Here is a 22122-nt window from a genome sequence, read left to right as displayed (position 1 = left end):
GCTCTGGAGGAAAGCGCAAGTGCATGCCCGCATTCGAGACGAGGACTGACTCCCCTGGGGAGACTCCAGAAGTACCCCAAGATCCATGTCAGCACTGGAGAGGAATCCTCAGATTCCGGCCCCGACTCCACACAAGGTCTTAGGCCCCGGCATCGACGGGAGAGGAATCCCGAAAGGCCCCCGAGGAACTCGCATGGGGACTGGCCTTTCCTGAGGCCACCAGAGCGGGTCCCTGAGGTCCCCGTCGTAAGTCGAGAGCACCTGCCGCAACTCGAGAAAATCCAGGAGGTTTTGCCCTCCAGGCCAATAGAGGCCCATTTCCGCTGAGGCTTCTCGAGGCTAATCACATCTAACCACTGGAACTTCCAAAGGGTCCTTCACACCCTTGCTGCAACTCAAGAAGTTCCCCGACATACCCGTCTCCACTCGAGAGGAAGCACGAGGGTCCCGCACACATCCAGCGGAGCCCCGTTTCCGCCTCCTAGCTCGAGATGAGGGATCCTTTCCCTGTTTCGTAGGGAAAGAATTCCCGGCGTTCCCGTCGCATCTCAAGAGGAGGCGCTCTCCACAGGAAAGGCGAGAGGAATTCCAGGGTCGTGCCACCATTCCAAGAGTCCCCCAGATGTGTCAGTCCATTCCAGAGGAACCTGTTTTCCCTGCACTGCCTTGACGTTCAAGCCGAGGATCGACTCCCACCACGTGGGCACGTGGGACAGCCCTGTGGGAAAGCCTCTTGGGAAAGCCTCGTGGGAAAGACTCGAGGGAAAACCATAGATCCTTTGATCCACGGGGCGGACTGCGTGACACTGCTGCTACCGCTCTGGAGGAAAGCGCAAGTGCATGCCCGCATTCGACACGAGGACTGACTCCCCTGGGGAGACTCCAGAAGTACCCCAAGATCCATGTCAGCACTGGAGAGGAATCCTCAGGTTCCGGCCCCGACTCCACTCAAGGTCTTAGGACCCGGCATCGACGGGAGAGGAATCCCGAGAGGCCCCCGAGGAACTCGCATGGGGACTGGCCTTTCCTGAGGCCACCAGAGCGGGTCCCCGAGGTCCCCGTCGTAAGTCGAGAGCACCTGCCGCAACTCGAGAAAATCCAGGAGGTTTTGCCGTCCAGGCGAGATGAGGCCCATTTCTGCTGAGGCTTCTCGAGGATAATCACATCTAACCACTGGAACTTCCAAAGGGTACTTCACACCCTTGCTGCAACTCAAGAAGTACCCCGACATACCCGTCTCCACTCGAGAGGAAGCACGAGGGTCCCGCACATATCCAGGGGAGCCCTGTTTCCGCCGCCTAGCTCGAGATGAGGGATCCTTTCCCTGTTTCGTAGGGAAAGAATTCCCGGCGTTCCCGTCGCATCTCAAGAGGAGGCGCTCTCCACAGGAAAGGCGAGAGGAACTCCAGGGTCTTGCCACCATTCCAAGAGTCCCCCAGATGTGTCAGTCCATTTCAGAGGAACCTGTTTTCCCTGCACTGCCTTGACGTTCAAGCCGAGGATCGACTCCCAACACGTGTGCACGTGATACAGCCCTGTGGGAAAGCCTCGTCGGAAAGCCTCGTGGGAAAGACTCGAGGGAAAACCATAGATCCTTTGATCCACGCGGCGGACTGCGTGACACTGCTGCTACCGCTCTGGAGGAAAGCGCAAGTGCATGCCCGCATTTGAGACGAGGACTGACTCCCCTGTGGAGACTCCAGAAGTACCCCAAGATCCATGTCAGCACTGCAGAGGAATCCTCAGTTTCCGGCCCCGACTCCACACAAAGTCTTAGGCCCCGGCATCGACGGGAGAGGAATCCCGAGAGGCCCCCGAGGAACTCGCATGGGGACTGGCCTTTCCTGAGGCCACCAGAGCGGGTCCCCGAGGTCCCCGTCGTAAGTCGAGAGCACCTGCCGCAACTCCAGAAAATCCAGGAGGTTTTGCCCTCCAGGCGAGATGAGGCCCATTTCCGCTGAGGCTTCTCGAGGCTAATCACATCTAACCACTGGAACTTCCAAAGGGTCCTTCACACCCTTGCTGCAACTCAAGAAGTTCCCCGACATACCCGTCTCCACTCGAGAGGAAGCACGAGGGTCACGCACACATCCAGGGGAGCCCCGTTTCCGCCTCCTAGCTCGAGATGAGGGATCCTTTCCCTGTTTCGTAGGGAAAGAATTCCCGGCGTTCCGTCGCATCTCAAGAGGAGGCGCTCTCCACAGGAAAGGCGAGAAGAACTCCATGGTCGTGCCACCATTCCAAGAGTCCCCCAGATGTTTCAGTCCATTCCAGATGAACCTGTTTTCCCTGCACTGCCTTGACGTTCAAGCCGAGGATCGACTCCCACCACATGTGCACGTGGGACAGCCCTGTGGGAAAGCCTCGTGGAAAAACCTCGTGGGAAAGACTCGAGGGAAAACCATAGATCCATTGATCCACGCGGCGGACTGCGTGACACTGCTGCTACCGCTCTGGAGGAAAGCGCAAGTGCATGCCCGCATTCGAGACGAGGACTGACTCCCCTGGGGAGACTCCAGAAGTAGCCCAAGATCCATGTCAGCACTGGAGAGGAATCCTCAGGTTCCGGCCCCGACTCCACACAAGGTCTTAGGCCCCGGCATCGACGGGAGAGGAATCCCGAGAGGCCCCCGAGGAACTCGCATGGGGACTGGCCTTTCCTGAGGCCACCAGAGCGGGTCCCCGAGGTCCCCGTCGTAAGTCGAGAGCACCTGCCGCAACTCGAGAAAATCCAGGAGGTGTTGCCCTCCAGGCGAGATGAGGCCCATTTCCGCTGAGGCTTCTCGAGGCTAATCACATCTAACCAATGGAACTTCCAAAGGGTCCTTCACACCCTTGCTGCAACTCAAGAAGTTCCCCGACATACCCGTCTCCACTCGAGAGGAAGAACGAGGGTCCCGCACACATCCAGGGGAGCCCCGTTTCCGCCTCCTAGCTCGAGATGTGGGATCCTTTCCCTGTTTCGTAGGGAAAGAATTCCCGGCGTTCCGTCGCATCTGAAGAGGAGGCGCTCTCCACAGGAAAGGCGAGAAGAACTCCAGGGTCATGCCACCATTCCAAGAGTCCCCCAGATGTGTCAGTCCAATCCAGAGCAACCTGTTTTCCCTGCACTGCCTTGACGTTCAAGCCGAGGATCTACTCCCACCACATGTGCACGTGGGACAGCCCTGTGGGAAAGCCTCGTGGGAAAGCCTCGTGGGAAAGACTCGAGGGAAAACCATAGATCCTTTGATCCACGCGGCGGACTGCGTGACACTGCTGCTACCGCTCTGGAGGAAAGCGCAAGTGCATGCCCGCATTCGAGACGAGGACTGACTCTCCTGGGGATACTCCAGAAGTAGCCCAAGATCCATGTCAGCACTGGAGAGGAATCCTCAGGTTCCGGCCCCGACTCCACACAAGGTCTTAGGCCCCGGCATCGACGGGAGAGGAATCCCGAGGGCCCCCGAGGAACTCGCATGGGGACTGGCCTTTCCTGAGGCCACCAGAGCGGGTCCCCGAGGTCCCCGTCGTAAGTCGAGAGCACCTGCCGCAACTCGAGAAAATCCAGGAGGTTTTGCCCTCCAGGCGAGATGAGGCCCATTTCCGCTGAGGCATCTCGAGGCTAATCACGTCTTACCACTGGAACTTCCAAAGGGTCCTTCACACCCTTGCTGCAACTCAAGAAGTTCCCCGACATACCCGTCTCCACTCGAGAGGAAGCACGAGGGTCCCGCACACTTCCAGGGGAGCCCCGTTTCCGCCTCCTAGCTCGAGATGAGGGATCCTTTCCCTGTTTCGTAGGGAAAGAATTCCCGGCGTTCCCGTCGCAGCTCAAGAGGAGGCGCTCTCCACAGGAAAGGCGAGAGGAACTCCAGGGTCGTGCCACCATTCAAAGTGTCCCCAGATGTATCATTCCATTCCAGAGGAACCTGTTTTCCCTGCACTGCCTTGACGTTCAAGCCGAGGATCGACTCCCACCACGTGTGCACGTGGGACAGCCCTGTGGGAAAGCCTCGTGGAAAAGCCTCGTGGGAAAGACTCGAGGGAAAACCATAGATCCTTTGATCCACGCGGAGGACAGCGTGACACTGCTGCTACCGCTCTGGAGGAAAGCGCAAGTGCATGCCCGCATTCGAGACGAGGACTGACTCCCCTGGGGAGACTCCAGAAGTAGCCCAAGATCCATGTCAGCACTGGAGAGGAATCCTCAGGTTCCGGCCCCGACTCCACACAAGGTCTTAGGCCCCGGCATCGACGGGAGAGGAATCCCGAGAGGCCCCCGAGGAACTCGCATGGGGACTGGCCTTTCCTGAGGCCCCCAGAGCGGGTCCCCGAGGTCCCCGTCGTAAGTCGAGAGCACCTGCCGCAACTCGAGAAAATCCAGGAGGTGTTGCCCTCCAGGCGAGATGAGGCCCATTTCCGCTGAGGCTTCTCGAGGCTAATCACATCTAACCACTGGAACTTCCAAAGGGTCCTTCACAACCTTGCTGCAAATCAAGAAGTTCCCCGACATACCCGTCTCCACTCGAGAGGAAGCACGAGGGTCCCGCACACACCCAGGGGAGCCCCGTTTCCGCCTCCTAGCTCGAGATGAGGGATCCTTTCCCTGTTTCGTAGGGAAAGAATTCCCGGCGTTCCCGTCGCATCTCAAGAGGAGGCGCTCTCCACAGGAAAGGCGAGAGGAACTCCAGGGTCGTGCCACCATTCCAAGAGTCCCTCAGATGTGTCAGTCCATTCCAGAGGAACCTGTTTTCCCTGCACTGCCTCGACGTTCATGCCGAGGATCCACTCCCACCATGGTGGCACGTGGGACGTTCCTGTGTGAAAGCATCGTGGGAATGCCTCGAGGGAAAGCCATAGATACCTTGATCCACGCGGCGGACTGGGTGACAGTGCTGTTATCACTCTGGAGGAAAGCGCAAGTGGATGCCCGCATTCGAGACGAGGACTGACTCCCCTGGGGAGATTCCAGAAGTACCCCAAGATCCATGTCAGCACTGGAGAGGAATCCTCAGGTTCCGGCCCCAACTCCTCACAAGGTCTTAGGCCCCGGCATCGACGGGAGAGGAATCCTGAGAGGCCCCCGAGGAACTCGCATGGGGACTGGCCTTTCCTGAGGCCACCAGAGCGGGTCCCTGAGGTCCCCGTCGTAAGTCTAGAGCAGCTGCCGCAACTCGAGAAAATCCAGGAGGTTTTGCCCTCCAGGCGAGATGAGGCCCATTTCCGCTGAGGCTTCTCGAAGCTAATCACATCTAACCACTGGAACTTCCAAAGGGTCCTTCACTCCCATGCTGCAAGTCATGAAGTTCCCCGACATACCCGTCTCCATTCGAGAGGAAGCACGAGTGTCCCGCACACATCCAGGGAAGCCCCGTTTCCGCCTCCTAGCTCGAGATGAGGGATCCTTTCCCTGTTTCGTAGGGAAAGAATTCCCGGCATTCCCATCGCATCTCAAGAGGAGGCGCTCTCCACAGGAAAGGCGAGAGGAACTTCAGGGTCGTGCCACCATTCCAAGAGTCCCCCAGATGTGTAAGTTCATTCCAGAGGAACCTGTTTTCCCTGCACTGCCTTGACGTTCAAGCCGAGGATCGACTCCCACCACGTGTGCACGTGGGACAGCCCTGTGGGAAAGCATCGTGGGAAAGCCTCGTGGGAAAGACTCGAGGGAAAACCATAGATCCTTTGATCCACGCGGCGGACTGCGTGACACTGCTGCTACCGCTCTGGAGGAAAGCGCAAGTGCATGCCCGCATTCGAGACGAGGACTGACTCCCCTGGGGAGACTCCAGAAGTAACCCAAGATCCATGTCAGCACTGGAGAGAAATACTCAGGTTCCGAGCCCGACTCCACACAAGGTCTTAGGCCCCGGCATCGACGGGAGAGGAATCCCGAGAGGCCCTCGAGGAACTCGCATGGGGACTGGCCTTTCCTGAGGCCACCAGAGCGGGTCCCCGAGGTCCCCGTCGTAAGTCGAGAGCACCTGCCGCAACTCGAGAAAATCCAGGAGGTTTTGCCCTCCAGGCGAGATGAGGCCCATTTCCGCTGAGGATTCTCGAGGCTAATCACATCTAACCACTGGAACTTCCAAAGGGTCCTTCACACCCTTGCGGCAACTCAAGAAGTTCCCCGACCTACCCGTCTCCACTCGAGAGGAAGCACGAGGGTCGCTCACACATCCAGGGGAGCCCCGTTTCCGCCGCCTAGCTCGAGATGAGGGATCCTTTCCCTGTTTCGTAGGGAAAGAATTCCCGGCGTTCCCATCGCATCTCAAGAGGAGGCGCTCTCCACAGGAAAGGCGAGAGGAACTCCAGGGTCGTGCCACCATTCCAAGAGTCCCCCAGAAGTGTCAGTCCATTCCAGAGGAACCTGTTTTCCCTGCACTGCCCTGACGTTCAAGCCGAGGATCGACTCCCACCACGTGTGCACGAGGGAAATCCCTGGGGGAAGGCCTCGTGGGAAAAACTCGTGGGAAAGACTCGAGGGAAAACCATACATCCTTTGATCCACGCGGCGGACTGCGTGACACTGCTGCTACCGCTCTGGAGGAAAGCGCAAGTGCATGCCCGCATTCGAGACGAGGACTGACTCCCCTGGGGAGACTCCAGAAGTACCCCAAGATCCATGTCAGCACTGGAGAGGAATCCTCAGGTTCCGGCCCGGACTCCACACAAGGTCTTAGGCCCCGGCATCGAGGGGAGAGGAATCCGGAGCGGCCCCCGAGGAACTATCATGGGGACTGGCCTTTCCTGAGGCCACCAGAGAGGGTCCCCGAGGTCCCCGTCGTAAGTCGAAGGCACCTGCGGCAACTCGAGAAAATCCAGGAGGTTTTGCCCTCCAGGCGAGATGAGGCCCATTTCCGCTGAGGCATCTCGAGGCTAATCACGTCTAACCACTGGAACTTCCAAAGGGTCCTTCACACCCTTGCTGCAACTCAAGAAGTTCCCCGACATACCCGTCTCCACTCGAGAGGAAGCACGAGGGTCCCGCACACTTCCAGGGGAGCCCCGTTTCCGCCTCCTAGCTCGAGATGAGGGATCCTTTCCCTGTTTCGTAGGGAAAGAATTCCCGGCGTTCCCGTCGCATCTCAAGAGGAGGCGCTCTCCACAGGAAAGGCGAGAGGAACTCCAGGGTCGTGCCACCATTCCAAGTGTCCCCAGATGTGTCAGTCCATTCCAGAGGAACCTGTTTTCCCTGCACTGCCTTGACGTTCAAGCCGAGGATCGACTCCCACCACATGTGCACGTGGGACAGCCCTGTGGGAAAGCCTCGTGGAAAAGCCTCGTGGGAAAGACTCGAGGGAAAACCATAGATCCTTTGATCCACGCGGCGGACAGCGTGACACTGCTGCTACCGCTCTGGAGGAAAGCGCAAGTGCATGCCCGCATTCGAGACGAGGACTGACTCCCCTGGGGAGACTCCAAAAGTAGCCCAAGATCCATGTCAGCACTGGAGAGGAATCCTCAGGTTCCGGCCCCGACTCCACACAAGGTCTTAGGCCCCGGCATCGACGGGAGAGGAATCCCGAGAGGCCCCCGAGGAACTCGCATGGGGACTGGCCTTTCCTGAGGCCACCAGAGCGGGTCCCCGAGGTCCCCGTTGTAAGTCGAGAGCACCTGCCGCAACTCGAGAAAATCCAGGAGGTGTTGCCCTCCAGGCGAGATGAGGCCCATTTCCGCTGAGGCTTCTCGAGGCTAATCACATCTAACCACTGGAACTTCCAAAGGGTCCTTCACAACCTTGCTGCAACTCAAGAAGTTCCCCGACATACCCGTCTCCACTCGAGAGGAAGCACGAGGGTCCCGCACACACCCAGGGGAGCCCCGTTTCCGCCTCCTAGCTCGAGATGAGGGATCCTTTCCCTGTTTCGTAGGGAAAGAATTCCCGGCGTTCCCGTCGCATCTCAAGAGGAGGCGCTCTCCACAGGAAAGGCGAGAGGAACTCCAGGGTCGTGCCACCATTCCAAGAGTCCCCCAGATGTGTCAGTCCATTCCAGAGGAACCTGTTTTCCCTGCACTGCCTTGACGTTCAAGCCGAGGATCGACTCCCACCACGTGTGCACGTGGGAAATCCCTGGGGGAAGGCCTCGTGGGAAAAACTCGTGGGAAAGACTCGAGGGAAAACCATAGATCCTTTGATCCACGCGGCGGACTGCGTGACACTGCTGCTACCGCTCTGGAGGAAAGCGCAAGTGCATGCCCGCATTCGAGACGAGGACTGACTCCCCTGGGGAGACTCCAGAAGTACCCCAAGATCCATGTCAGCACTGGAGAGGAATCCTCAGGTTCCGGCCCCGACTCCACACAAGGTCTTAGGCCCCGGCATCGACGGGAAAGGAATCCCGAGAGGCCCCCGAGGAACTCGCATGGGGACTGGCCTTTCCTGAGGCCACCAGAGCGGGTCCCCGAGGTCCCCGTCGTAAGTCGAGAGCACCTGCCGCAACTCGAGAAAATCCAGGAGGTTTTGCCCTCCAGGCGAGATGAGGCCCATTTCCGCTGAGGCTTCTCGAGGCTAATCACATCTAACCAATGGAACTTCCAAAGGGTCCTTCACACCCTTGCTGCAACTCAAGAAGTTCCCCGACATACCCGTCTCCACTCGAGAGGAAGCACGAGGGTCCCGCACACATCCAGGGGAGCCCCGTTTCCGCCTCCTAGCTCGAGATGTGGGATCCTTTCCCTGTTTCGTAGGGAAAGAATTCCCGGCGTTCCGTCGCATCTGAAGAGGAGGCGCTCTCCACAGGAAAGGCGAGAAGAACTCCAGGGTCGTGCCACCATTCCAAGAGTCCCCCAGATGTGTCAGTCCAATCCAGAGCAACCTGTTTTCCCTGCACTGCCTTGACGTTCAAGCCGAGGATCTACTCCCACCACATGTGCACGTGGGACAGCCCTGTGGGAAAGCCTCTTGGGAAAGCCTCGTGGGAAAGACTCGAGGGAAAACCATAGATCCTTTGATCCACGCGGCGGACTGCGTGACACTGCTGCTACCGCTCTGGAGGAAAGCGCAAGTGCATGCCCGCATTCGAGACGAGGACTGACTCTCCTGGGGATACTCCAGAAGTAGCCCAAGATCCATGTCCGCACTGGAGAGGAATCCTCAGGTTCCGGCCCCGACTCCACACAAGGTCTTAGGCCCCGGCATCGACGGGAGAGGAATCCCGAGGGCCCCCGAGGAACTCGCATGGGGACTGGCCTTTCCTGAGGCCACCAGAGCGGGTCCCCGAGGTCCCCGTCGTAAGTCGAGAGCACCTGCCGCAACTCGAGAAAATCCAGGAGGTTTTGCCCTCCAGGCGAGATGAGGCCCATTTCCGCTGAGGCATCTCGAGGCTAATCACATCTTACCACTGGAACTTCCAAAGGATCCTTCACACCCTTGCTGCAACTCAAGAAGTTCCCCGACATACCCGTCTCCACTCGAGAGGAAGCACGAGGGTCCCGCACACTTCCAGGGGAGCCCCGTTTCCGCCTCCTAGCTCGAGATGAGGGATCCTTTCCCTGTTTCGTAGGGAAAGAATTCCCGGCGTTCCCGTCGCATCTCAAGAGGAGGCGCTCTCCACAGGAAAGGCGAGAGGAACTCCAGGGTCGTGCCACCATTCCAAGAGTCCCCAGATGTGTCAGTCCATTCCAGAGGAACCTGTTTTTCCTGCAGTGCCTTGACGTTCAAGCCGAGGATCGACTCCCACCACGTGTGCACGTGGGACAACCCTGTGGGAAAGCCTCGTGGGAAATCCTCGTGGGAAAGACTCGAGGGAAAACCATAGATCCTTTGATCCACGCGGCGGACTGCGTGACACTGCTGCTACCGCTCTGGAGGAAAGAGCAAGTGCATGCGCGCATTCGAGACGAGGACTGACTCCCCTGGGGAGACTCCAGAAGTACCCCAAGATCCATGTCAGCACTGGAGAGGAATCCTCGGGTTCCGGCCCCGACTCCACACAAGGTCTTAGATCCCGGTATCGACGGGAGAGGAATCCCGAGAGGCCCCCGAGGAACTCGCATGGGGACTGGCCTTTCCTGAGGCCACCAGAGCGGGTCCCCGAGTTCCCGTCGTAAGTCGAGGGCACCTGCCGCAACTCGAGAAAATCCAGGAGGTTTTGCCCTTCAGGCGAGATGAGGCCCATTTCCGCTGAGGCTTCTCGAGGCTAATCACATCTAACCACTGGAACTTCCAAAGGGTCCTTCACTCCCATGCTGCAAGTTATGAAGTTCCCCGACATACCCGTCTCCACTCGAGAGGAAGCACGAGTGTCCCGCACACATCCAGGGGAGCCCCGTTTCCGCCTCCTAGCTCGAGATGAGGGATCCTTTCCCTGCTTCGTAGAGAAAGAATTCCCGGAATTCCCGTCGCATCTCAAGAGGAGGCGCTCTCCACAGGAAAGGCGAGAGGAACTCCAGGGTCGTGCCACCATTCCAAGAGTCCCCCAGATGTGTCAGTCCATTCCAGAGGAACCTGTTTTCCCTGCACTGCCTCGACGTTCATGCCGAGGATCCACTCCCACCATGGTGGCACGTGGGACGTTCCTGTGTGAAAGCATCGTGGGAATGCCTCGAGGGAAAGCCATAGATACCTTGATCCACGCGGCGGACTGGGTGACAGTGCTGTTATCACTCTGGAGGAAAGCGCAAGTGGATGCCCGCATTCGAGACGAGGACTGACTCCCCTGGGGAGATTCCAGAAGTACCCCAAGATCCATGTCAGCACTGGAGAGGAATCCTCAGGTTCCGGCCCCAACTCCACACAAGGTCTTAGGCCCCGGCATCGACGGGAGAGGAATCCTGAGAGGCCCCCGAGGAACTCGCATGGGGACTGGCCTTTCCTGAGGCCACAAGAGCGGGTCCCTGAGGTCCCCGTCGTAAGTCGAGAGCACCTGCCGCAACTCGAGAACATCCAGGAGGTTTTGCCCTCCAGGCGAGATGAGGCCCATTTCCGCTGAGGCTTCTCGAGGCCAATCACATCTAACCACTGGAACTTCCAAAGGGTCCTTCACACCCTTGCTGCAACTCAAGAAGTTCCCCGACATACCCGTCTCCACTCGAGAGGAAGCACGTGGTGTCCCGCACACATCCAGGGGAGGCCCGTTTCCGCCTCCTATCTCGAGATGAGGGATCCTTTCCCTGTTTCGTAGGGAAAGAATTCCCGGCGTTCCCGTCGCATCTCAAGAGGAGGCGCTCTCCACAGGAAAGGCGAGAGGAAATCCAGGGTCATGCCACCATTCCAAGAGTCCCCCAGATGTGTCAGTCCATTCCAGAGGAACCTGTTTTCCCTGCACTGCCTTGACGTTCAAGGCGAGGATCGACTCCCACCACGTGTGCACGTGGGACAGCCCTGTTGGAAAGCCTCGTGGGAAAACCTCGTGGGAAAGACTCGAGGGAAAACCATAGATCCTTTGATCCACGCGGCGGACTGCGTGACACAGCTGCTACCGCTCTGGAGGAAAGCGCAAGTGCATGCCCGCATTCGAGACGAGGACTGACTCCCCTGGGGAGACTCCAGAAGTACCCCAAGATCCATGTCAGCACTGGAGAGGAATCCTCAGGTTCCGGCCCCGACTCCACACAAGGTCTTAGGCCCCGGCATCGACGGGAGAGGAATCCCGAGAGGCCCCCGAGGAACTCGCATGGGGACTGGCCTTTCCTGAGGCCACCAGAGCGGGTCCCTGAGGTCCCCGTCGTAAGTCGAGAGCACCTGCCGCAACTCGAGAAAATCCAGGAGGTTTTGCCCTCCAGGCGAGATGAGGCCGATTTCCGCTGAGGCTTCTCGAGGCCAATCACGTCTAACCACTGGAACTTCCAAAGGGTCCTTCACACCCTTGCTGCAACTCAAGAAGTTCCCCGACATACCCGTCTCCACTCGAGAGGAAGCACTTGGGGTCCCGCACACATCCAGGGGAGCCCCGTTTCCGACTCCTAGCTCGAGATGAGGGATCCTTTATCTGTTTCGTAGGGAAAGAATTCCCGGCGTTCCCGTCGCATCTCAAGAGAAGGCGCTCTCCACAGGAAAGGCGAGAGGAACTCCAGGGTCGTGCCACCATTCCAAGAGTCCCCCAGATGTGTCAGTCCATTCCAGAGGAACCTGTTTTCCCTGCACTGCCTTGACGTTCAAGCCGAGGATCGACTCCCACCACGTGTGCACGTGGGACAGCCCTGTGGGAAAGCCTCGTGGGAAAGCCTCGTGGGAAAGACTCGAGGGAAAACCATAGATCCTTTGATCCACGCGGCGGACTGCGTGACACTGCTGCTACCGCTCTGGAGGAAAGCGCAAGTGCATGCCCGCATTCGAGACGAGGACTGACTCCCCTGGGGAGACTCCAGAAGTACCCCAAGATCCATGTCAGCACTGGAGAGGAATCCTCAGGTTCTGGCCCCGACTCCACACAAGGTCTTAGGCCCCTGCATCGACGGGAGAGGAATCCCGAGAGGCCCCCGAGGAACTCGCATGGGGACTGGCCTTTCCGGAGGCCACCAGAGCGGGTCCCTGAGGTCCCCGTCGTAAGTCGAGAGCACCTGCCGCAACTCGAGAAAATCCAGGAGGTTTTGCCCTCCAGGCGAGATGAGGCCCATTTCCGCTGAGGGTTCTCGAGGCTAATCACGTCTAACCACTGGAACTTCCAAAGGGTCCTTCACACCCTTGCTGCAACTCAAGAAGTTCCCCGACATACCCGTCTCCACTCAAGAGGAAGCACGTGGGGTCCCACACACATCCAGGGGAGCCCCGTTTCCGCCTCCTAGCTCGAGATGAGGGATCCTTTCCCTGTTTCGTAGGGAAAGAATTCCCGGCGATCCCGTCGCATCTCAAGAGGAAGCGCTCTCCACAGGAAAGGGGAGAAGAACTCCAGGGTCGTGCCACCATTCCAAGAGACCCCCAGATGTGTCAGTCCATTCCAGAGGAACCTGTTTTCCCTGCACTGCCTTGACGTTCAAGGCGAGGATCGACTCCCACCACGTGTGCACGTGAGACAGCCCTGTGGGAAAGCCTCGTGGGATAGCCTCGTGGGAAAAACTCGAGGGAAAACCATAGATCCTTTGATCCACGCGGCGGACTGCGTGACACTGCTGCTACCGCTCTGGAGGAAAGCGCAAGTGCATGCCCGCATTCGAGACGAGGACTGACTCCCCTGGGGAGACTCCAGAAGTACCCCAAGATCCATGTCAGCACTGGAGAGGAATCCTCAGGTTCCGGCCCCGACTCCACAGAAGGACTTAGGCCCCGGCATCGACGGGAGAGGGATCCCAAGAGGCCCCCGAGGAACTCGCATGGGGACTGGCCTTTCCTGAGGCCACCAGAGCGGGTCCCTGAGGTCCCCGTCGTAAGTCGAGAGCACCTGCCGCAACTCGAGAAAATCCAGGAGGTTTTGCCCTCCAGGCGAGATGAGGCCCATTTCCTCTGAGGCTTCTCGAGGCTAATCACGTCTAACCACTGGAACATCCAAAGGGTCCTTCACACCCTTGCTGCAGCTCAAGAACTTCCCCGACATACCCGTCTCCACTCGAGAGGAAGCACGTGGGATCCCGCACACATCCAGGGGAGCCCCGTTTCCGCCTCCTAGCTCGAGATGAGGGATCCTTTCCCTGTTTCGTAGGGAAAGAATTCCCGGCGTTCCCGTCGCATCTCAAGAGGAGGCGCTCTCCACAGGAAAGGCGAGAGGATCTCCAGGGTCGTGCCACCATTCCAAGAGACCCCCAGATGCGTCAGTCCATTACAGAGGAACCTGCTTTCCCTGCACTGCCTTGATGTTCAAGCCGAGGATCGACTCCCACCACATGTGCACGTGGGACAGCCCTGTGGGAAAGCCTCGTGGGAAAGCCTCGTGGGAAAGACTCGAGGGAAAACCATAGATCCTTTGATCCACGCGGCGGGCTGCGTGACACTGCTGCTACCGCTCTGGAGGAAAGCGCAAGTGCATGCCCGCATTCGAGACGAGGACTGACTCCCCTGGGGAGACTCCAGAAGTACCCCAAGATCCATGTCAGCACTGGAGAGGAATCCTCAGGTTCCGGCCCCGACTCCACAGAAGGACTTAGGCCCCGGCATCAACGGGAGAGGGATCCCGAGAGGCCCCCGAGGAACTCGCATGGGGACTGGCCTTTCCTGAGGCCACAAGAAGGGTCCCTGAGGTCCCCGTCGTAAGTCGAGAGCTCCTGCCGCAACTCGAGAAAATCCAGGAGGTTTTGCCCTCCAGGCGAGATGAGGCCCATTTCCGCTGAGGCTTCTCGAGGCCAATCACATCTAACCACTGGAACTTCCAAAGGGTCCTTCACACCCTTGCTGCAACTCAAGAAGTTCCCCGACATACCCGTCTGCACTCGAGAGGAAGCACGTGGTGTCCCGCACACATCCAGGGGAGGCCCGTTTCCGCCTCCTATCTCGAGATGAGGGATCCTTTCCCTGTTTCGTAGGGAAAGAATTCCCGGCGTTCCCGTCGCATCTCAAGAGGAGGCGCTCTCCACAGGAAAGGCGAGAGGAACTCCAGGGTCGTGCCACCATTCCAAGAGTCCCCCAGATGTGTCAGTCCATTCCAGAGGAACCTGTTTTCCCTGCACTGCCTTGACGTTCAAGCCGAGGATCGACTCCCACCACGTGTGCATTGGGACAGCCCTGTTGGAAAGCCTCGTGGGAAAGCCTCGTGGGAAAGACTCGAGGGAAAACCATAGATCCTTTGATCCACGCGGCGGACTGCGTGACACTGCTGCTACCGCTCTGGAGGAAAGCGCAAGTGCATGCCCGCATTCGAGACGAGGACTGACTCCCCTGGGGAGACTCCAGAAGTACCCCAAGATCCATGTCAGCACAAGAAAGGAATCCTCAGGTTCCGGCCCCGACTCCACACAAGGTCTTAGGCCCCGGCATCGACGGGAGAGGAATCCCGAGAGGCCCCCGAGGAACTCGCATGGGGACTGGCCTTTCCTGAGGCCACCAGAGCGGGTCCCTGAGGTCCCCGTCCTAAGTCGAGAGCACCTGCCGCAACTCGAGAAAATCCAGGAGGTTTTGCCCTCCAGGCGAGATGAGGCTGATTTCCGCTGAGGCTTCTCGAGGCCAATCACGTCTAACCACTGGAACTTCCAAAGGGTCTTTCACACCCTTGCTGCAACTCAAGAACTTCCCCAACATACCTGTCTCCACTCGAGAGGAAGCACGTGGGGTCCCGCACACATCCAGGGGAGCCCCGTTTCCGCCTCCTAGCTCGAGATGAGGGATCCTTTCCCTGTTTCGTAGGGAAAGAATTCCCGGCGTTCCCGTCGCATCTCAAGAGGAGGCGCTCTCCACAGGAAAGGGGAGAGGAACTCCAGGGTCGTGCCACCATTCCAAGAGTCCCCCAGATGTGTCAGTCCATTCCAGAGGAACCTGTTTTCCCTGCACTGCCTTGACGTTCAAGCCGAGGATCGACTCCCACCACGTGTGCACGTGGGACAGCCCTGTGGGAAAGCCTCGTGGGAAAGCCTCGTGGGAAAGACTCGAGGGAAAACCATAGATCCTTTGATCCACACGGCGGACTGCGTGACACTGCTGCTACCGCTCTGGAGGAAAGCGCAAGTGCATGCCCGCATTCGAGACGAGGACTGACTCCCCTGGGGAGACTCCAGAAGTACCCCAAGATCCATGTTAGCACAAGAGAGGAATCCTCAGGTTCCGGCCCCGACTCCACACAAGGTCTTAGGCCCCGGCATCGACGGGAGAGGAATCCCGAGAGGCCCCCGAGGAACTCGCATGGGGACTGGCCTTTCCTGAGGCCACCAGAGCGGGTCCCTGAGGTCCCCGTCGTAAGTCGAGAGCACCTGCCGCAACTCGAGAAAATCCAGGAGGTTTTGCCCTCCAGGCGAGATGACGCCCATTTCCGCTGAGGCTTCTCGAGGCCAATCACGTCTAACCACTGGAACTTCAAAAGGGTCCTTCACACCCTTGCTGCAACTCAAGAAGTTCCCCGACATACCCGTCTCCACTCGAGAGGAAGCACGTGGTGTCCCGCACACATCCAGGGGAGCCCCGTTTCCGCCTCCTAGCTCGAGATGAGGGATCCTTTCCCTGTTTCGTAGGGAAAGAAAACCCGGCGTTCCCGTCGCATCTCCAGAGGAGGCGCTCTCCACAGGAAAGGCGAGAGGAACTCCAGGGTCGTGCCACCATTCCAAGAGTCCCCCAGATGTGTCAGTCCATTCCAGAGGAACCTGTTTTCCCTGCACTGCCTTGACGTTCAAGCCGAGGATCGACTCCCACCACGTGTGCACGTGGGACAGCCCTGTGGGAAAGCCTCGTGGGAAAGCCTCGTGGGAAAGACTCGAGGGAAAACCATAGATCCTTTGATCCACGCGGCGGGCTGCGTGACACTGCTGCTACCGCTCTGGAGGAAAGCGCAAGTGCATGCCCGCATTCGAGACGAGGACTGACTCCCCTGGGGAGACTCCAGAAGTACCCCAAGATCCATGTCAGCACTGGAGAGGAATCGTCAGGTTCCGGCCCCGACTCCACACAAGGTCTTAGTCCCCGGCATCGACGGGAGAGGAATCCCGAGAGGCCCCCGAGGAACTCGCATGGGGACTGGCCTTTCCTGAGGCCACCAGAGCGGGTCCCTGAGGTCCCTGTCGTAAGTCGAGAGCACCTGCCGCAACTCGAGAAAATCCAGGAGGTTTTGCCCTCCAGTCGAGATGAGGCCCATTTCCGCTGAGGCTTCTCGAGGCCAATCATATCTAACCACTGGAACTTCCAAACGGGTCCTTCACACCATTGCTGCAACTCAAGAAGTTCCCCGACATACCCGTCTCCACTCGAGAGGAAGCACGTGGGGTCCCGCACACATCCAGGGGAGCCCCGTTTCCGCCTCCTAGCTCGAGATGAGGGATCCTTTCCCTGTTTGGTAGGGAAAGAATTCCCGGCGTTCCCGTCGCATCTCAAGAGGAGGCGCTCTCCACAGGAAAGGCGAGAGGAACTCCAGGGTCGTGACACCATTCCAAGAGTCCCCCAGATGTGTCAGTCCATTCCAGAGGAACCTGTTTTCCCTGCACTGCCTTGACGTTCAAGCCGAGGATCGAGTCCCACCACGTGTGCACGTGGGACAGCCCTGTGGGAAAGCCTCGTGGGAAAGCCTCGTGGGAAAGACTCGAGGGAAAACCATATATCCGTTGATCCACGCGGCGCACGGCGTGACACTGCTGCTACCCCTCTGGAGGAAAGCGCAAGTGCATGCCCGCATTCGAGACGAGGACTGACTCCCCTGGGGAGACTCCAGAAGTACCCCAAGATCCATGTCAGCACTGGAGAGGAATCCTCAGGTTCCGGCCCCGACTCCACACAAGGTCTTAGGCCCCGGCATCGACGGGAGAGGAATCCCGAGAGGCCCCCGAGGAACTCGCATGGGGACTGGCCTTTCCTGAGGCCACAAGAGCGGGTCCCTGAGGTCCCCGTCGTAAGTCGAGAGCACCTGCCGCAACTCGAGAAAATCCAGGAGGTTTTGCCCTCCAGGCGAGATGAGGCCCATTTCCGCTGAGGCTTCTCGAGGCCAATCACATCTAACCACTGGAACTTCCAAAGGGTCCTTCACACCCTTGCTGCAACTCAAGAAGTTCCCCGACATACCCGTCTGCACTCGAGAGGAAGCACGTGGTGTCCCTCACACATCCAGGGGAGGCCCGTTTCCGCCTCCTATCTCGAGATGAGGGATCCTTTCCCTGTTTCGTAGGGAAAGAATTCCCGGCGATCCCGTCGCATCTCAAGAGGAGGCGCTCTCCACAGGAAAGGCGAGAGGAAATCCATGGTCATACCACCATTCCAAGAGTCCCCCAGATGTGTCAGTCCATTCCAGAGGAACCTGTTTTCCCTGCACTGCCTTGACGTTCAAGCCGAGGATCGACTCCCACCACGTGTGCACGTGGGACAGCCCTGTGGGAAAGCCTCGTGGGAAAGCCTCGTGGGAAAGACTCGAGGGAAAACCATAGATCTTTGATCCACGTGGCGGACTGCGTGACACTGCTGCTACCGCTCTGGAGGAAAGCGCAAGTGCATGCCCGCATTCGAGACGAGGACTGACTCCCCTGGGGAGACTCCAGAAGTACCCCAAGATCCATGTCAGCACTGGAGAGGAATCCTCAGGTTCCGGCCCCGACTCCACACAAGGTCTTAGGCCCCGGCATCGACGGGAGAGGAATCCCGAGAGGCCCCCGAGGAACTCGCATGGGGACTGGCCTTTCCTGAGGCCACCAGAGCGGGTCCCTGAGGTCCCCGTCGTAAGTCGAGAGCACCTGCTGCAACTCGAGAAAATCCAGGAGGTTTTGCCCTGCAGGCGAGATGAGGCCCATTTCCGCTGAGGCTTCTCGACGCTAATCACGTCTAACCACTGGAACTTCCAAAGGGTCCTTCACACCCTTGCTGCAACTCAAGAAGTTCCCCGACATACCCGTCTCCACTCGAGAGGAAGCACGTGGGGTCCCGCACACATCCAGGGGAGCCCGGTTTCCGCCTCCTAGCTCGAGATGAGGGATCCTTTCCCTTTTTCGTAGGGAAAGAATTCCCGGCGTTCCCGTCGCATCTCAAGAGGAGGCGCTCTCCACAGGAAAGGCGAGAGGAACTCCAGGGTCGTGCCACCATTCCAAGAGTCCCCCAGATGTGTCAGTCCATTCCAGAGGAACCTGTTTTCCCTGCACTGCCTTGACGTTCAAGCCGAGGATCGACTCCCACCACGTGTGCACGTGGGACAGCCCTCAGGGAAAGCCTCGTGGGAAAGCCTCGTGGGAAAGACTCGAGGGAAAACCATAGATCCTTTGATCCACGCGGCAGACTGGGTGACACTGCTGCTACCGCTCTGGAGGAAAGCACAATGCATGCCCGCATTCGAGACGAGGAATGACTCCCCTGGGGAGACTCCAGAAGTACCCCAAGATCCATGTCAGCACTGGAGAGGAATCCTCAGGTTCCGGCCCCGACTCCACACAAGGTCTTAGGCCCCGGCATCGACGGGAGAGGAATCCCGAGACGCCCCCGAGGAACTCGCATGGGGACTGGCCTTTCCTGAGGCCACCAGAGCGGGTCCCTGAGGTCCCCGTCGTAAGTCGAGAGCACCTGCCGCAACTCGAGAAAATCCAGGAGGTTTTGCCCTACAGGCGAGATGAGGCCCATTTCCGCTGAGGCTTCTCGAGGCCAATCACATCTAACCACTGGAACTTCCAAAGGGTCCTTCACACCCTTGCTGCAACTCAAGAAGTTCCCCGACATACCCGTCTCCACTCGAGAGGAAGCACGTGGTGTCCCGCACACATCCAGGGGAGCCCCGTTTCCGCCTCCTAGCTAGAGATGAGGGATCCTTTCCCTGTTTCGTAGGGAAAGATTTCCCGGCGTTCCCGTCGCATCTCAAGAGGAGGCGCTCTCCACAGGAAAGGCGAGAGGAACTCCAGGGTCGTGCCACCATTCCAAGTGTCCCCCAGATGTGTCAGTCCATTCCAGAGGAACCTGTTTTCCCTGCACTGCCTTGACGTTCAAGCCGAGGATCGATTCCCACCACGTGTGCACGTGGGACAGCCCTGTGGGAAAGCCTCGTGGGAAAGCCTCGTGGGAAAGGCTCGAGGGAAAACCATAGATCCTTTGATCCACGCGGCGGACTGCGTGACACTGCTGCTACCGCTCTGGAGGAAAGCGCAAGTGCATGCCCGCATTCGAGACGAGGACTGACTCCCCTGGGGAGACTCCAGAAGTACCCCAAGATCCATGTCAGCACTGGAGAGGAATCCTCAGGTTCCGGCCCCGACTCCACACAAGGTCTTAGGCCCCGGCATCGACGGGAGAGGAATCCCGAGAGGCCCCCGAGGAACTCGCATGGGGACTGGCCTTTCCTGAGGCCACCAGAGCGGGTCCCTGAGGTCCCCGTCGTAAGTCGAGAGCACCTGCCGCAACTCAAGAAAATCAAGGAGGTTTTGCCCTCCAGGCGAGATGAGGCCCATTTCCGCTGAGGCTTCTCGAGGCCAATCACATCTAACCACTGGAACTTCCAAAGGGTCCTTCACACCCTTGCTGCAACTCAAGAAGTTCCCCGACATACCAGTCTCCACTCGAGAGGAAGCACGTGGTGCCCCGCACACATCCAGGGGAGCCCCGTTTCCGCCTCCTACCTCGAGATGAGGGATCCTTTCCCTGTTTCGTAGGGAAAGAATTCCCGGCGTTCCCGTCGCATCTCAAGAGGAGGCGCTCTCCACAGGAAAGGCGAGAGGAACTCCAGGGTCGTGCCACCATTCCAAGAGTCCCCAAGATGTGTCAGTCCATTCCAGAGGAACCTGTTTTCCCTGCACTGCCTTGATGTTCAAGCCAAGGATCGACTCCCACCACGTGTGCACGTGGGACAGCCCTATGGGTAAGCCTCGTGGGAAAGCCTCGTGGGAAAGACTCGAGGGAAAACCATAGATCCTTTGATCCATGCGGCGGACTGCGTGACACTGCTGCTACCGCTCTGGAGGAAAGCGCAAGTGCATGCCCGCATTCGAGACGAGGACTGACTCCCCTGGGGAGACTCCAGAAGTACCCCAAGATCCATGTCAGCACTGGAGAGGAATCCTCAGGTTCCGGCCCCGACTCCACACAAGGTCTTAAGCCCCGGCATCGACGGGAGAGGAATCCCCAGAGGAACTCGCATGGGGACTGGCCTTTCCTGAGGCCACCAGAGCGGGTCCCTGAGGTCCTCGTCGTAACTCGAGAGCACCTGCCGCAACTCGAGAAAATCCAGGCGGTTTTGCCCTCCAGGCGAGATGAGGCCCATTTCTGCTTAGGCTTCTCGAGGCCAATCACATCTAACCATTGGAACTTCCAAAGGGTCCTTCACACCCTTGCTGCAACTCAAGAAGTTCCCCGACATACCCATCTCCACTCGAGAGGAAGCACGTGGGGTCCCGCACACATCCAGGGGAGCCCCGTTTCCGCCTCCTAGCTCGAGATGAGGGATCCTTTCCCTGTTTCGTAGGGAAAGAATTCCCGGCGTTCCCGTCGCATCTCAAGAGGAGGCGCTCTCCACAGGAAAGGCGAGAGGTACTCCAGGGTCTTGCCACCATTCCAAGAGTCCCCCAGATGTGTCAGTAGATTCCAGAGGAACCTGTTTTCCCTGCACTGCCTTGACGTTCAAGCCGAGGATCGAGTCCCACCACGTGTGCACGTGGGACAGCCCTGTGGGAAAGCCTCGTGGGAAAGCCTCGTGGGAAAGACTCGAGGGAAAACCATAGATCCTTTGATCCACGCGGCGGACTGCGTGATACTGCTGCTACCGCTCTGGAGGAAAGCGCAAGTGCATGCCCGCATTCGAGACGAGGACTGATTCCCCTGGGGAGACTCCAGAAGTACCCCAAGATCCATGTCAGCACTGGAGAGGAATCCTCAGGTTCCGGTCCCGACTCCACACAAGGTCTTAGGCCCTGGCATCGACGGGAGACGAATCCCGAGACGCCCCCGAGGAACTCGCATGGGGACTGGCCTTTCCTGAGGCCACCAGAGCGGGTCCCTGAGGTCTCCGTCGTAAGTCGAGAGCACCTGCCGCAACTCGAGAAAATCCAGGAGGTTTTGCCCTACAGGCGAGATGAGGCCCATTTCCGCTGAGGCTTCTCGAGGCCAATCACATCTAACCACTGGAACTTCCAAAGGGTCCTTCACACCCTTGCTGCAACTCAAGAAGTTCCCCGACATACCCGTCTCCACTCGAGAGGAAGCACGTGGTGTCCCGCACACATCCAGGGGAGCCCCGTTTCCGCCTCCTAGCTAGAGATGAGGGATCCTTTCCCTGTTTCGTAGGGAAAGAATTCCCGGCGTTCCCGTCGCATCTCAAGAGGAGGCGCTCTCCACAGGAAAGGCGAGAGGAACTCCAGGGTCGTGCCACCATTCCAAGTGTCCCCCAGATGTGTCAGTCCATTCCAGAGGAACCTGTTTTCCCTGCACTGCCTTGACGTTCAAGCCGAGGATCGATTCCCACCACGTGTGCACGTGGGACAGCCCTGTGGGAAAGCCTCGTGGGAAAGCCTCGTGGGAAAGGCTCGAGGGAAAACCATAGATCCTTTGATCCACGCGGCGGACTGCGTGACACTGCTGCTACCGCTCTGGAGGAAAGCGCAAGTGCATGCCCGCATTCGAGACGAGGACTGACTCCCCTGGGGAGACTCCAGAAGTACCCCAAGATCCATGTCAGCACT

This window comes from Ovis canadensis, chromosome 13, assembly GCF_042477335.2.
Source record: "Ovis canadensis isolate MfBH-ARS-UI-01 breed Bighorn chromosome 13, ARS-UI_OviCan_v2, whole genome shotgun sequence".
Taxonomy (NCBI): Eukaryota; Metazoa; Chordata; class Mammalia; order Artiodactyla; family Bovidae; genus Ovis; species Ovis canadensis.
Note: the sequence above shows the minus strand (reverse complement) of the source record.